At 37.5% G+C, this 13,229-nt stretch overlaps 1 long non-coding RNA gene across 1 annotated transcript in view; it reads left to right on the top strand.

The window, feature by feature from the left end:
* Nucleotides 1-12,875, top strand: part of LOC113963282 — a 69,458-nt gene extending 56,583 nt beyond the window's left edge. Inside the window, exons 2-3 of the long non-coding RNA XR_003532707.1 lie at nucleotides 8,508-8,569; nucleotides 12,791-12,875. This is a non-coding gene — a long non-coding RNA (uncharacterized LOC113963282). The remainder of the gene's footprint in view (nucleotides 1-8,507; nucleotides 8,570-12,790) is intronic.
* The last annotated feature ends 354 nt before the right edge of the window (nucleotides 12,876-13,229 follow it).

Below are 13,229 nucleotides of genomic sequence, written 5' to 3'. Positions count from 1 at the left end.
AACTTTTTTCACTCTCTATATACCATATATATTTCACTGTAAATAATGCAAAATGCCATGTTTTAACAGGAAACAGAGAAAAATCACTACCTCACACAGGCAGATCATTCCATAGGATGCATTTTGACACTGTGTCATCAAGCAAAGGTTTAAAACAAAATATAATAATATTATTTCTTATAGCTGGAAGGGTATAATGGTACAGCAAATAATGGTAGTTTTCTGTACTGTCTTGTTAAAAGGTGCTTTACAAATACATTACTTTTAGTTATGTTTTACAACAGAGGCAATTTTATTGACATAAACAATGTCCTGTATGAAATGGAATTAATATTGGACAAAATAATTTTCTAATTTGTTCGGATACAGCAAAATTCTCTTTATTACAGAATATAAGTTGTCTGAACTTCCAGTTACTTGAAATATGTTTCCTTGTGATTTTTATGATGTTCCCTATTAATAAACATATTTATCTTGTGAAAAAATATAAATCTGACTCTTGGCTAATCCTTTTAGCAATTTAGCTCATGTAGAGAAGAACATATACAGATTTAGGAATGGTGGTGAAAATTGAGCACTCTTCTTGTTTGTACTGAGGTGAAATTAGCCCATGAGCTGTGACTTGGCACAGGATTTGTTTGGACACTTTAAGTCTGCTTTAAGCCTATGCTTGAGTCAGTATTTCAGGACTTCAGATTTCATCTTTGTTGTATATATTAATTGTATTCTGGCTTTGGCTTTCATTAAGTCAGTTTCCACTTGGTAAAACAGGACAATAACAGTGGATGAAGTGATCCAAAACTAATGACAAGTTTAAATAAAATCTCTACCTCTAGTCTAAAATAAAAAAAAAAAAAATCACTCATATTTTAAGATATAAGCCCTAAAATAGTTTTTATTTTGTTAATATAAACTGCTTGTTAGAGAATTAAAATGAAATACTTACTGTCTTGAAATCAGTGCTCGTATAGGTCTATTTAATATGTATGTCAGAATGGGTGAACCTTTATTTCAGAACTACCTGGGTATTGCAGTAACAGAAGCTATTCAAGCCCTAGTTATATTAATATCTTAAATACTGAGATTTTTTGCTGTCCTTCTAAGTCAAAAAAATGGTGTAGAAATCAGTTTGGTGAAAGGGCTAGGAAAGTAGAATGGAAGCCAGTAGATTTATACTGGGTAGCAGGGGTTTTCCGTCTGCTTTCTCTACTGTCTTAAAAGTGTTGTAGTTCCATGATTCTTTGAAAAAGAAAGGCAACAGAAAACCTACACAAATTTAATCTAACTAATTAAAAGTTAAACTGTATGTTATTTTGAAGAGTAACCACAGAAAATTTATTTACCACCATGCTTTTCTTTTTTTCACTTTGAGCTCACTTTTCTAGCAGAAAATAGACTTTGTGAAATAATAATAAATTGTGAAATAATAATTGTGACAATAATGTAAATCATCTTTACTTTTTAAAGAAAATTAATTTTGACTTCAGATTTATGTAAGCATTTACATCACAAGTCTACTGGGCTTGTTCACACAGGTGCTTAGAATCTGGCCTTTTGTGAATCGATGTGGGTATAACAACTAATAAAGACATTGAGTCTGCATAGTAAAATCTACTTCTGCAATGTAATATACTAAGAAAATTGGTGCATAACATGTTGTTCTGGATGTCACTTTACATGTAACACCTCAACTGCAACTGCTGCTGTGCCTAAATGAAACTCTTATGGTTCTTTTCCAAAAGCACAGGTATATATATTATTGCCTGTTAGTCATGGGAAGTCCATGAACATGGTTAAGCAATCTTTCATCCTGAAGAAGTGTTGTGGTTTAAGAATGGTACTCCCCAATTTTGTGTTCCCATTGAAACTCCAAATCACTCTGCTGCTCACTTACTCCCTCCCTCCTCATCCTCCTTTCCCGCTGTGGCTGGCTGGAGAGCAGAATTGCAGGCACAAAAGGTGAAGGTCATGGGTGGAGATAAAACCAATTTGCTGGAAACATCAATGAGACAAAAAATCAGCAACAATACTAATGATAGAAGGTACAAGAAAAGAAATTATTATTGTTCACTGCAGAACCCCCCGACAATAGACATTACCTGACCACCCCCTCTGTCATGCTACCCCCAACTGCTCCCTCCTGCTCAGAACTGGGGCCACTCCACTGCTCCCTCTGCCACACTTACACCACTGGAAGGAACCCTTTCTCCCTGGCAGAGACTCCCTTCCCCCCACCACCAGCAATGAGGTGAGGTGGTATAGTGTCCTGGCCATGCCCCCTCCTGGCTACTGTAAAAATTAACCCTGTCCTGGCAGGAACCAAGACAAGAAGGTAGTGGTGCACGTAGTTAATATGAAAATGGTAAGACTCTTTTTTTTTTTTTGCGGGTAATATTCTGGGATGCATGGGGACACTGTGAGCATAACTGCCGTCTGAATGCATGATATGTCTAAAAGAAATCAAATTAAAATATTGGGAACTCGTGGTTGCTCGAACTGGAGAAAGGAATCATCTATTTGCCATAGACCTAAGCATTCTTATTCCTTTTATATGTGCATTAATTTACATCTGAAATAAATCACTGGGGATTCTGATGCTTTCTGCCTAGACAGTAGATATTTTTAAATTCTGACTACTCTGAAATATCAGATTTTTGCTTGTTGCCCTCACTTTGAGTCTTCCCTGGAACACTTGTGACTTCTCAGCTTGGACAGTTTGGTCTGCCCCTGGAATCCCAATTCATGATGATGGAACATGACAACAGTTTGTTCCCTAAATAATCCTATCATACTTAAGGAAAGTTTCTGGCAGTGGCTAATCTCTTAGTAATCCCATCATGGGGAAATTCTTGGCAGTCAGTCCTTAAAAGAAAAAAACAGAGAGACTTAGTTTAAAATATTAAACCAAATAAATAACGATCACATTAAAAAATAAAACAAGACAGAATTAAGTGAAGAGAGGGAAAAGACAGATCTGATTGGATTATTTCCATTGCAAATTAAAGTACAGCTGCTTGGGGTGGAGGCATGATGCTGGGTTCTTTTTGCAGTAATTAGAAAGCCAGTGCTGCCAAAAACTGTTTTCCCATCTGCCACTCAGTTTGTGGGATGTTCTTAAACCCTCTCTCAGAAGGCTGGTGTTCACTAATCCCAATCAGCCATGAAATGGAACCTGCACCACACATTAACAAAACAATCCGAGAAGAAGAAATTGGGAGATTCACTCAGTAATCATGTCACAAAAATATTTGAAAGTCTCAGAGAAAGCAAAGTCTCGAACTTGAAAAGAAAAAAACTTTGTCAATGTTAGCATTTCCCATGCAGAGGGAGGAATGGTTACCCTTTCAAACAATCTTTAAAGTGTTACGTGGCATGTTTTGATCTTTTTATCTGTTTTGAGTTGCTTTAGAAACAGGTTTAGGATGTTTGGAAATCAAACAGAATTTGGGTTTGGAAAGATGTTTCTTGTTTTTATTTTAAAAAGGTCAAGATTCAGGATTATGAAAAAAAGGGTACTTAGTAATTTCCACTTTTGTGATGAGGAAGTGATGGAGAATTAACTGAGTTTGGTATTGGTTGCAACAAAATGTTTCATTCTGTTCTATAGCATGGACAAGTAAACTTGTCCTATACTCATGCTGAAGTGGTCTCAGCCTGCATGGGTATTCTGAATTTGCAGTGTGTGACAGTTAGACTCCTTGGAGCATTAAAGGAGAGATATATTCTCACAGTCAGCTCCAAATATCTCAGCACTCCGCAAGTAAATAGCTAGCAGCACAAAATCCTTCAGCTGAATAGCTGATTGGACTCTTTAGTTCTGGCAAGACAGAAACCAGTTGCCGATACCTCAGATGGCAGAGAATTGCAGACCAGACCCGAACAGTAGACAACCATTGATCCTGAACCACACGTTGGTTGAGCTGGCAGAGCTTCCTCTGACAGACAGAAGTCTTGGCAGAGAGGTAGAGGTCGTTGCAGAGTATTCATAGTCATGGCTTGCTAGCCACTTTTGGAAACATTTCCTTGACATCTCTGCTGCTCAGAAACATTATTTTTACCTGTTTTGGAGTCTTTTTGGATGTGCTAATGAGTCCAGCAACTCAAGAGTAGAAAAAATCCTGTGACCTTCACTGCATCATGGAATCACACGTCTAGCTAGTGCTCAGCATCATTAATATACAGAGAGAGAGAATAAACTTATTTCAAGCAGTGGCTTAAGTCAGCTACACAGAATGACAAAAGTATATATATTCCTTTGGTCTTTCTTTCTTCCTTTTTGCTCACATCAATGTTACAGTGCAAATCACATGGCTAGACAGAGCACATCAACTATTGCTGTACTGTCTGGAAAATCATAGCCTCCACAGGAATATACTTTTTGTGACTGAGCAAGTGGTTATAACTGAAAAAAGAAATACTTGTAAAATGAAAAACACCTAATCATGATGAATAATTAGACTATACTAATATAACATGTTTAAATGTGTCATATACAGACAAGAGGTTTTGTTGGATGAAGTTAATAGCTGGAGTAACACTGTACAGATTAAGCATCTAAGTGATTTCATGATCAGAAGATACCGTGTATATCTGGGAGGATTTCCCAGTTATTTTAACAGATTTACTACTAGCTCACAACAGGATTCTTGGCAAATCATCCAGTATTATAGACTGTTACAGAGTTTGAATGGACCTTAAAGATCATCTAGTCCTAATTCCCCCTGCCAGGGGTAGGGACACCTCCCACTGGACCAGGTTGCTCAAGGCCTTGTGCAACCTGGCTTTGAACACCACCAGGGTTGGAGCATCCACAGCATCCCCGGCCAAACTGTTCCAATATCTCACCACTCTCACAGTAAAGAATTTCTTCCTAATGCCTGATTTAAATTTCTCCTCTTTCAATTTGTATCCATTACTCCTTGTCCTATCACTACAATTCCTGATGAAGAGTCCCTCTCTGGCTTCCCTGTATGCCTCCTTCAGACACTGGAAGGTTGCTGTGAGGCCTCCACCCAACATTCTCTTCTTCAGGTTGAAGAGCCCCAAGTTTCTCAGCCTGTCTTTATAGGGGAGGTCCCCTTATCAATTTTGTGGCTCTTCTCTGGACTTTCTCCAACAGTTCCATGTCCTTCTTGTGTTGGGGGCACCAGAACTGTACACAATAGTCCAGATGAGGTCTCACAAGAGCAGAATAGAGAAGAAGAATCACCTCCCTCTACCTTCTGGTCATGTTATTTTTGATGCAGCCCAGGATCTAGTTGGCTTTCTGGGCTGCAAGCGCACACTGCTGCCTCATGCTAAGTTTTTCATCAACCATCACCCCCAAAACTTTCTCTGCAGGGCTGCTCTCAATCATTTTGAGCTTCAGTTTACTCCCATGCTGATGAAGGAAATCAGGCATATTTAAATGTTCTGAGAATCACATAGAGCTCTGATGTAAACTGAAGTAGTCAACATTAAGTGCAAAGGAAAGCATCTTTGGCTGTCCATATGATGTTATACTGGCTGTTACAGAACTTACTGAATACTTTAAAGTGCTACAGAGTTACAGATAACAGTGCATGTAATAAAACTGAATTAAAAATGAGGTACACCTCATAGCAAAGTGTTTTTAACCTTCATCTTAATGGATACATCATGAAAGAAGATGTTTACAGTACCTTGCAATAAGTATAATTTTGCCAAATCAGCAAAAAAATCAACTCAAAATTAATTTTCACTCATGATGCAGAAGCAATGGCATATGAATATATGTTGCAAAAACATAAGAATGCATTGGCAGTTTGATTTATGACATAAATAAATGTAAGGCATACTAGTAAAATTAGTGTATAGGAGTGTTAGCACAAATCAAAATATGCAGTACCAAATTTGATTGCTTGCTGCACAACAGAAATACAGCAGTCTAACAGAGAAGATATAGTATGTCATAAAAAACCAGAGTAGTTTCCAAGTATTAAATATATTAATGTTATTAAAAACAGGCTAGTGCAAGATCTTGTGCCTGTTCTTATTAAATATCCTCATTAATAATCTGCACCAAAGGGGTAACATTATTAATGAAATTCGCTGCTACTGATGACTTTGTGAAATTGCAAACCCTCTCAAAGGATATTAAGGCACCTGAAAAGCCTAGGAAAAGGAATGGAAATTTAATTTAGAATCAGTTTGGGAAATGTATGTGCTACAATTTTTCTATCTTCACTGCATAATTAACTGAAATTTAGGAATTCCTAAGACATACATAAATATAACTTGTGTACGAAAGCATCCAAAAATGTGACTTCAATTGGAGAGGAAAGCTTGAGAAGCGGGAACCTGAAATTATAAGGTGTGATAGAAGAGCCTTTTGAAAAGTATTGTACAATAAAAATGCAACATGGGTAGATATCTGGTGTATTTCGGTCTGCACATACATATGTATCATATAACATATCTATCTACAAGTTTATGGTGCTGCAAGACCCCTATCTTCAATATGTGTAAACCATCTCAGTCATGTAATCTTTAAGGTCCCTTCCAACCCAAACCATTCTATGATTCTATGATAAACAGATGTTTCTTACAGATCATAAACATCTGGTTCTAAGCTGCTGCCGAAATAGTTTAACTGCTGTTAGTGTTTTAGGGCCAAGAGATGGGAAAGCACCCACTGGATTTTATTCTTATGTGCTATCAAAAATAATTAACTGTAAGAGCCTGTTACTGGTTTTCACATAATATATTTTCTGAATGTGTTGAATGCTCTCTACAAACACGGCAAATCCTTAAGTTGCCAGTTATGTTAATTATTCTGCAGTTCTGTTACTGGTTGCCTATGTCATCCTGATGTATTTTCAGTTCTTTAATGAAGAAGTGAAATTTTCCTTGGGCACGGTGAGCATTTCTGGTATTAAAATAAACTCTATATTGTAGAGTGAAGGGAAATAAACACTGTAATGCCAAGTTTAACATACAAGTATAAAAGCCGTATATGCCAGTGTTTCAAAAAGAGAGAGATGAAAAAGTAAATTGAGTTTGTGAAATGATCTTAAATATTTTCAGGTCTCTCAATTATGTTGCAGTAATAATGACTGCTCCATAAATCAACAATACCTTTCTCAGTAGATCAGAAACACAAGTGTGAATCAGCTAGTAACAGCTTGAACCTGGAAATTCAAAGGAAAGTAAAGTAAAAGATTGTATGATATATTCAGTGTCCCACTGCACATAAAGACCAATATACTGTCATTCACACTAACAGCAACTACTGTAATATTTCAGGTAAAAGTATATCTTTCTAAGGGATTGTACATTCAATTAATTAGGGATCAGAATCAGGAATAGGTTCTCAAATAATATCTGCTTTTCCCCACAAGATAATTTCAGAACTGTCAGTAATATAAATGAATAACGGTAGCAGTGCTATCTGGCACTAATTATAGCACCTACCCCTACTGTGATAGTAAAGATTGACTCTTGCAATGGTAATAGCTAACATTTGAATGGTGCCTTTCATCTCCAAAAATCCCCATCATCTCCAAAAATCCCCAAATAATCCTCAAATTAGAAATCTGATTTTTCTAGATGTATGCAAATCCTTAAAGAAGGAGGTTTGAGACAGAAAGAGTATTGCTTTTTTAATATCTACGTGTCTGATGACCCTGTAGTCTTTATCTAGAAGCACACACTGATTTTTGGAGGTTAAATTACTCAAAGAGAAAAAATCATTGAAACATCAGGAATAAAACCAAGTGTGCAAACCATACCTCCAAACCCCCAAACATTTCTTTATTGGCACAAAAATGTTCAAAGAATTGTACTTTGTAATAGCAATTCTTTTCCTTCCTCCCTCTTTACATTTCTTTCATAAATGTCATTTTCCTTTACTCAGTTACTCACATGTAAATACACAAAACACCTAGTAGCAGAGGTATAGCTTACTATACATATTTATTATACTCTTTACCGCATTAATTCTACTGTTACTACTCAAGGATAACTCCCATCAATTTATCTGAAACATTTAGAACTGGGAATTTGGTAAACAGACATTATTCATTTGTCATAGAAATATGGTAACACTGAGCCAGCACAGAAGTTAGGAAACTATATAAACAAGTTATTTTTCTAGAATGAAATTATTGAAGAAATGGGCTATTTTATTTGGACAAATGTGGCTACTGACAGTGACGTCTGGGTGGGGTATGTGACTCAGACATAGGCTCATATGAAAAGGTTAAGGAGTCCTTAAAGATCCCAAGTGAGCAGTCTATTTGCAGGCTCAGTTGTGACTCAGTGGTAAGAATGCAAGTGCCTCTGTGTGTGCTGCATCTCTACACAACTGGTTTTCCTTACAAGCATAGTTATTCACCCTGCTAGAGGAATGAAAGCTCATTTTAACCTAGCATTCTTTAATATGAGAGACGTAAGACTTCTGCTTTCTCTTTTTTTAATGCTAAACTATATTTTCTTCATCAACCAATGAGATTTCATATGAAGGAAGGAAATGTTCTCATTCATTGCAGATGGATAACAACTAAGTTGGGGCTCTGAAATTCTCAAAGACTTTTAGAGAAAAGCCAGTAATGTAAGTGTTTGAAAATTTAGGCTTTAATCAAGGTGCTGTCCCATCTTTAGAAGAGCACTGAAGCACATTTTTGAGACTAGTTTACTTTGACGGAATATAAGCACCTGCTTAAACTGAAACACATTTAAATAAGTATCTGCTTAAGTGATTTGCTGAAACCAAGTTTCCACTGCTTTCTCTGGGAGAACCTTTATGCCCTTCTCAGCAGCAAGCATCAATAAAGAGGCCTGATTACATTATAAAGTCTCTAACAAACACTGTTTAATGCTGACTTTTTAGGTCATCACTGCTGGGAATAGCAAATAGTTTTTACTTTGCCAGGTGAGATTAATTTCTAAATAAATGAGGCTACAAAATACCCTACACAGCACTTGTGGTCTGTTCTGCTCCTGTAACTGGATAGAAAAAAAAATATTGCTTTTTAAAAGCTTATAGTTTGAAATATGTGGCAATATCTTTTGTTTATTCTCTCTTACTAAAAAAAAAAAATCCCAACCAGAAATATTATAGGTAAAATAATGGGCAACAAATTCTTCTTGCAGCTCTGCTTTGAAATAAAATGACGATTTTTTTTTTTCTCTGTAGTTTTAAAATGTGTCAACATGGATGTAAATGAAAGGTACAAATAGAGGAAGAATGACCAGCTATCTTGAGAGTAAGCTGCAAGTTTCCACTAAATACCTATAGTACTGGAACACTTTTTTAAAAAAAAAAAGAAAACCAGAGTAAAGCTTCTGTATTCCAAATTGGGAGAAAACAAGAAGTCTTTATCAGCAAAACCTGACTGCTGTCAATACAAGTGAAATAAGGCTTACTGATGCTATTCAAATTTAATAGTCTAGTATGAATCTGCTCTACTAATCGGTTAATATTATTCAATTATAATTAAACAACACATACAATATTTTACTCTGGCAGTTTCTCTGCATTTTCTCGGTACTGATATCACCTACTAATACGAATTTTTTAGAAGCTTCTGCTTTGAAATGAAAGGGTCATGATGAAAGAGGCTGACAGTGTCCGTCATTGATGGCCTGTGCAGATAGGCAAATTATGAGATTGTGCTGAAGTTCCCTGGTTGAATGTCAGGTACCCACTAAAGCCGTTCTCTCACTCCCCTCTGCAACTGGCCAGAGGAGAGAAGAAAACAGCGAAGGATTAATGAGTTGAGAGCTGGGGGAGGTCACTTACTAATCACCATCATGGGCAAAACAGACTCAAAGTGGGGATACTAGTTGAATTTATTACTAACAGGGTCAGAGCAAAAGAGTGAGAAGTAAAATAATCCTAAAAACACCTTCCCCCCACCCCTTCTTCCTTCCATGTTCTCCCTCCTCCCCCACAGCAGTGCAGGGGAATGGGGAATGGGGGTTGCGGTCAGTTGTTGTTTCTGCCACTGCTCAGGGAGAGGAGACAGTCCTTGATGGACCTCTCCAGTGAGTTCATCCCTTGGGCAATAGTTCTTCCCAACTTCCCGTGGGTCACTCCTCCATGGGGTGCAGTCCTTCACGAATGAGCTGTACTGGTGTGGGTCCCCCACAGGGGCCACAAGTCCTACCCGGGAAAAACCTACTCTAGCACGGCCCCTCTCTTCACAGGCTGCAGGTGTCCAGCAAGATCCTACTCCACCTTGGGCCTCCCATAGGGTCACAGCCTCCTTCATGCATCCACCTGCTCCAGCATGGGCTCCTCCATGGGCTGCAGGTGGGTCTCTGCACCCTGATGGTGCTCCATGGGCTGCAGGGGCACAGCTGCTCCTCCATGGTCTGCACCATGGGCTGCAGGGGCCTCAGCTCCAGCACCTGGAGCACCTCCTCCCTCTCCTTCTTCACTGACCTTGGTGTGTGCATTGTTGTTCGCATGTTCTCACTCCGCTCTTCCCTGGTTGGAATTTTTTTTGTGCAATATCTTTCTGTTCTTAAATATGCTATCACATATAAATATGTCAGCATATATAAATATGCTATCACTCTTGATTGGCTCGGCCTTGGCCAGAAGCAGGAAGCCCATCCTGGAGCTGGCTGGCATTGGCTCCATGGGACAGGGGAAGCTTCTAGCAGCTTCTAAGAGAAGGTACCCCTGTAGCCTCCCTGCTACCAAAACCCAGCCACAGAAACCCACTACACAGAAACTCACTACACAGAACCCCCTTTCCACTAAGAGGAAGTTACCGTGCTTCCTTGAATTATTGGGCTCTTATAAACCCATAAATACAAAGATGCTGTTCCCAAACCATGGAAAAGGAAGCCTGATAGCAATAAGGAGGATAGAGAGGACTGAGTGCCTTTCCGTGGGCTAAATACACACTAGAACAGAAAGGGTCTACTTAGGACAGATTAGTCTCTTTCCATTTCTAATCCATCCCTAGAAAGCAAGAGCTGTGTGACATAGGTAACTATTGTCAGCCTATTAAGACAGCCTTAGGTTAGTGTCACAGTTAGGATTCAGTTGGAATTTCTGAGCTAAAATGCATTTAGCTCTGCCATACGAAATTTTAGTTTGTTGAAAAGGAATATGTTTAGCATTTCCCTAAAAACTTCAGTGATGTACACAAATACTGAAAAATTATAACCTTGTATAGGCTGGTGAAAGGCAATCTGGGGAACTGGTTGGTTTTGGAGGCTTTCTTATTGTGGAGAATCTAATATTCAGGGTTGGTTTTGTTGTTTGACTACAACAATGAAATCTCAAGGCTGCAGACTGCAAAAGAAAACCTTAGTTTTGTAAGCCAGTTGTAACCTGCTGCAGTAATGTCTTTCTCCCTGTTCAAGAGCCCAGAGAAATATAAATACTTCAGCAGGGTGTTAACTTCTGAGTCAAAAAATAATGGTTAAATTGTCCAGTCATAATACTGTTACTTTCCTACCAAAAGGGGAACCTATTTTTTGTTTCTGTATGTAACTCTACTCAGCAGTGACAGGTAATTACCTCCATGTTAAAACTTCGAAAAATGCAGACTAAAAATAAGAGGATGAGGCTAAGATGTAGAAGGATCTTATGTTCAACTAAAGGAATAATTTAATCCTCATAAGTTCAGTGATAACAGAAAATATCAGACTATTTTCTTTTACATTTCCTAAATAGCTGTTGTAGGAAAATGAACCATATAAGACCATTTGTTTATGTATTTCTGTAGTCCACATCTTCTCATTTTCATTTAAGAAAGTACAAGCCTAGCACCTCACTTAGCCTCAAAATTAACTTCTAACTCAGAATCAAATTGCTCTATGAAGAAAAGCTACCAGCTATTTTTCTCTATTGAGAAAAAAACCCCTCATCTATCCAGTATTTATGCAGCTGTATTTGTAACTTCATAGGTTGTATTGTGCATATAATAGAATTAATTTTTTTATACAGAATATGTTATAAATCATTGAGTCTAAGACTTCAACTCTCAATTTTTCATGGAAATTAATAAACTAGTTCAGAGCACTCATGGTTTATTCAGATAAGGGTCTCACGGGTTAGATCACTTTCCATTGCCGTTAGTATATATATGACATCTGTTGCCTTCCTACATTTCTTTCTCTCTGTCTCCCTTTCACTTTTGTTATGGCAACAGTATTCATGGAATATAAGAGCAACCCAATGGCATTTCAGATACTAGGGCACTCCAAATTTGTAGATCTTGTCTCACAGTTCTATGTCACAATAAAATACAAACTCTGCTTCATGTCTTTTGGCCACTAAATATATATGCTTTTCATATAAGGATAAAATTCTCAACAGATTTACTTTCTTGTGGAGGTAAACATCAAAACTCCACAATTACTGAAGGAAATAACAAGAGTTTGAGATTTCAGACTACTTCCTCAGTCTCAAATGCTCAGTTCAAATATTCATGAGTCTATGAGGCAGATAAATTGTTCTGCTATGTTATAAAATTTGTCTCTGCTCTTTTCTTTATGTATGCATACAAGAAACATTTACTGTGACCTAGGCAAAATTATTAATTTCCACTTGTACCAGCTGTTTCAAACTATTTCTGAACATTGCATTTACCAAAGCTAATTCAACAGCATATTTCTAAAAAATGTGTCATGGAGTGATTTTTACACTGATAACTTTTCCTTTGATTGCTTGGATTTCATCACTTGAATGAAAGGCATGTGTTTTGAGTAGCAAAAAAGTCCTTGACTCTATCTTTTTAAGCCCTGGTAAGTGGAAGTGTTGCTTGCCTTTTCCAATTATTTGTTATTTCTTTGCTATTTCTTTCTGAAGCATTTTGACTGGGGCTTCTGTGCTTTTGCCAAACCTCCAGCCCTCTTGGGACTTCAGCTGACATGAAATTGTCGTTGCAATGCTTTCAGGTAAGAGCGTGAATTAGTGTCTGAAACTCTCATGTTCTACTCTGAAAAAAACAATATGTACACTGTGATTCATGTTTCAGCACATGCCAAATAAAAATCAGATGCCTGACACAATGCTGCATCTTGCGACTTTTCACTGTTCTGAAAAATCCCAAATCAACTCATGAGAACATGTGTTCCAATGACTTATCACCACAGCACTCCAAAAAGTGACTATCATTCCTTGTGGCTTTCAAAAATAATTCCATCTTTCTTATAGGAAGATAATTTTGTGACAAAAAGGTAGATCTTTTTTCCTTCACATAACCAGTTCAGCAGTTCACCTCTAAACTGATGCACAATTTCTTCTG

Source organism: Neopelma chrysocephalum, unplaced genomic scaffold (assembly GCF_003984885.1).
Source record: "Neopelma chrysocephalum unplaced genomic scaffold, ASM398488v2 Primary Assembly neopelma1_24, whole genome shotgun sequence".
NCBI classification, from domain to species: Eukaryota; Metazoa; Chordata; class Aves; order Passeriformes; family Pipridae; genus Neopelma; species Neopelma chrysocephalum.
The sequence above is the reverse complement of the archived record's forward strand: the minus strand, read 5'-3'. Positions and strand labels throughout refer to the sequence as shown.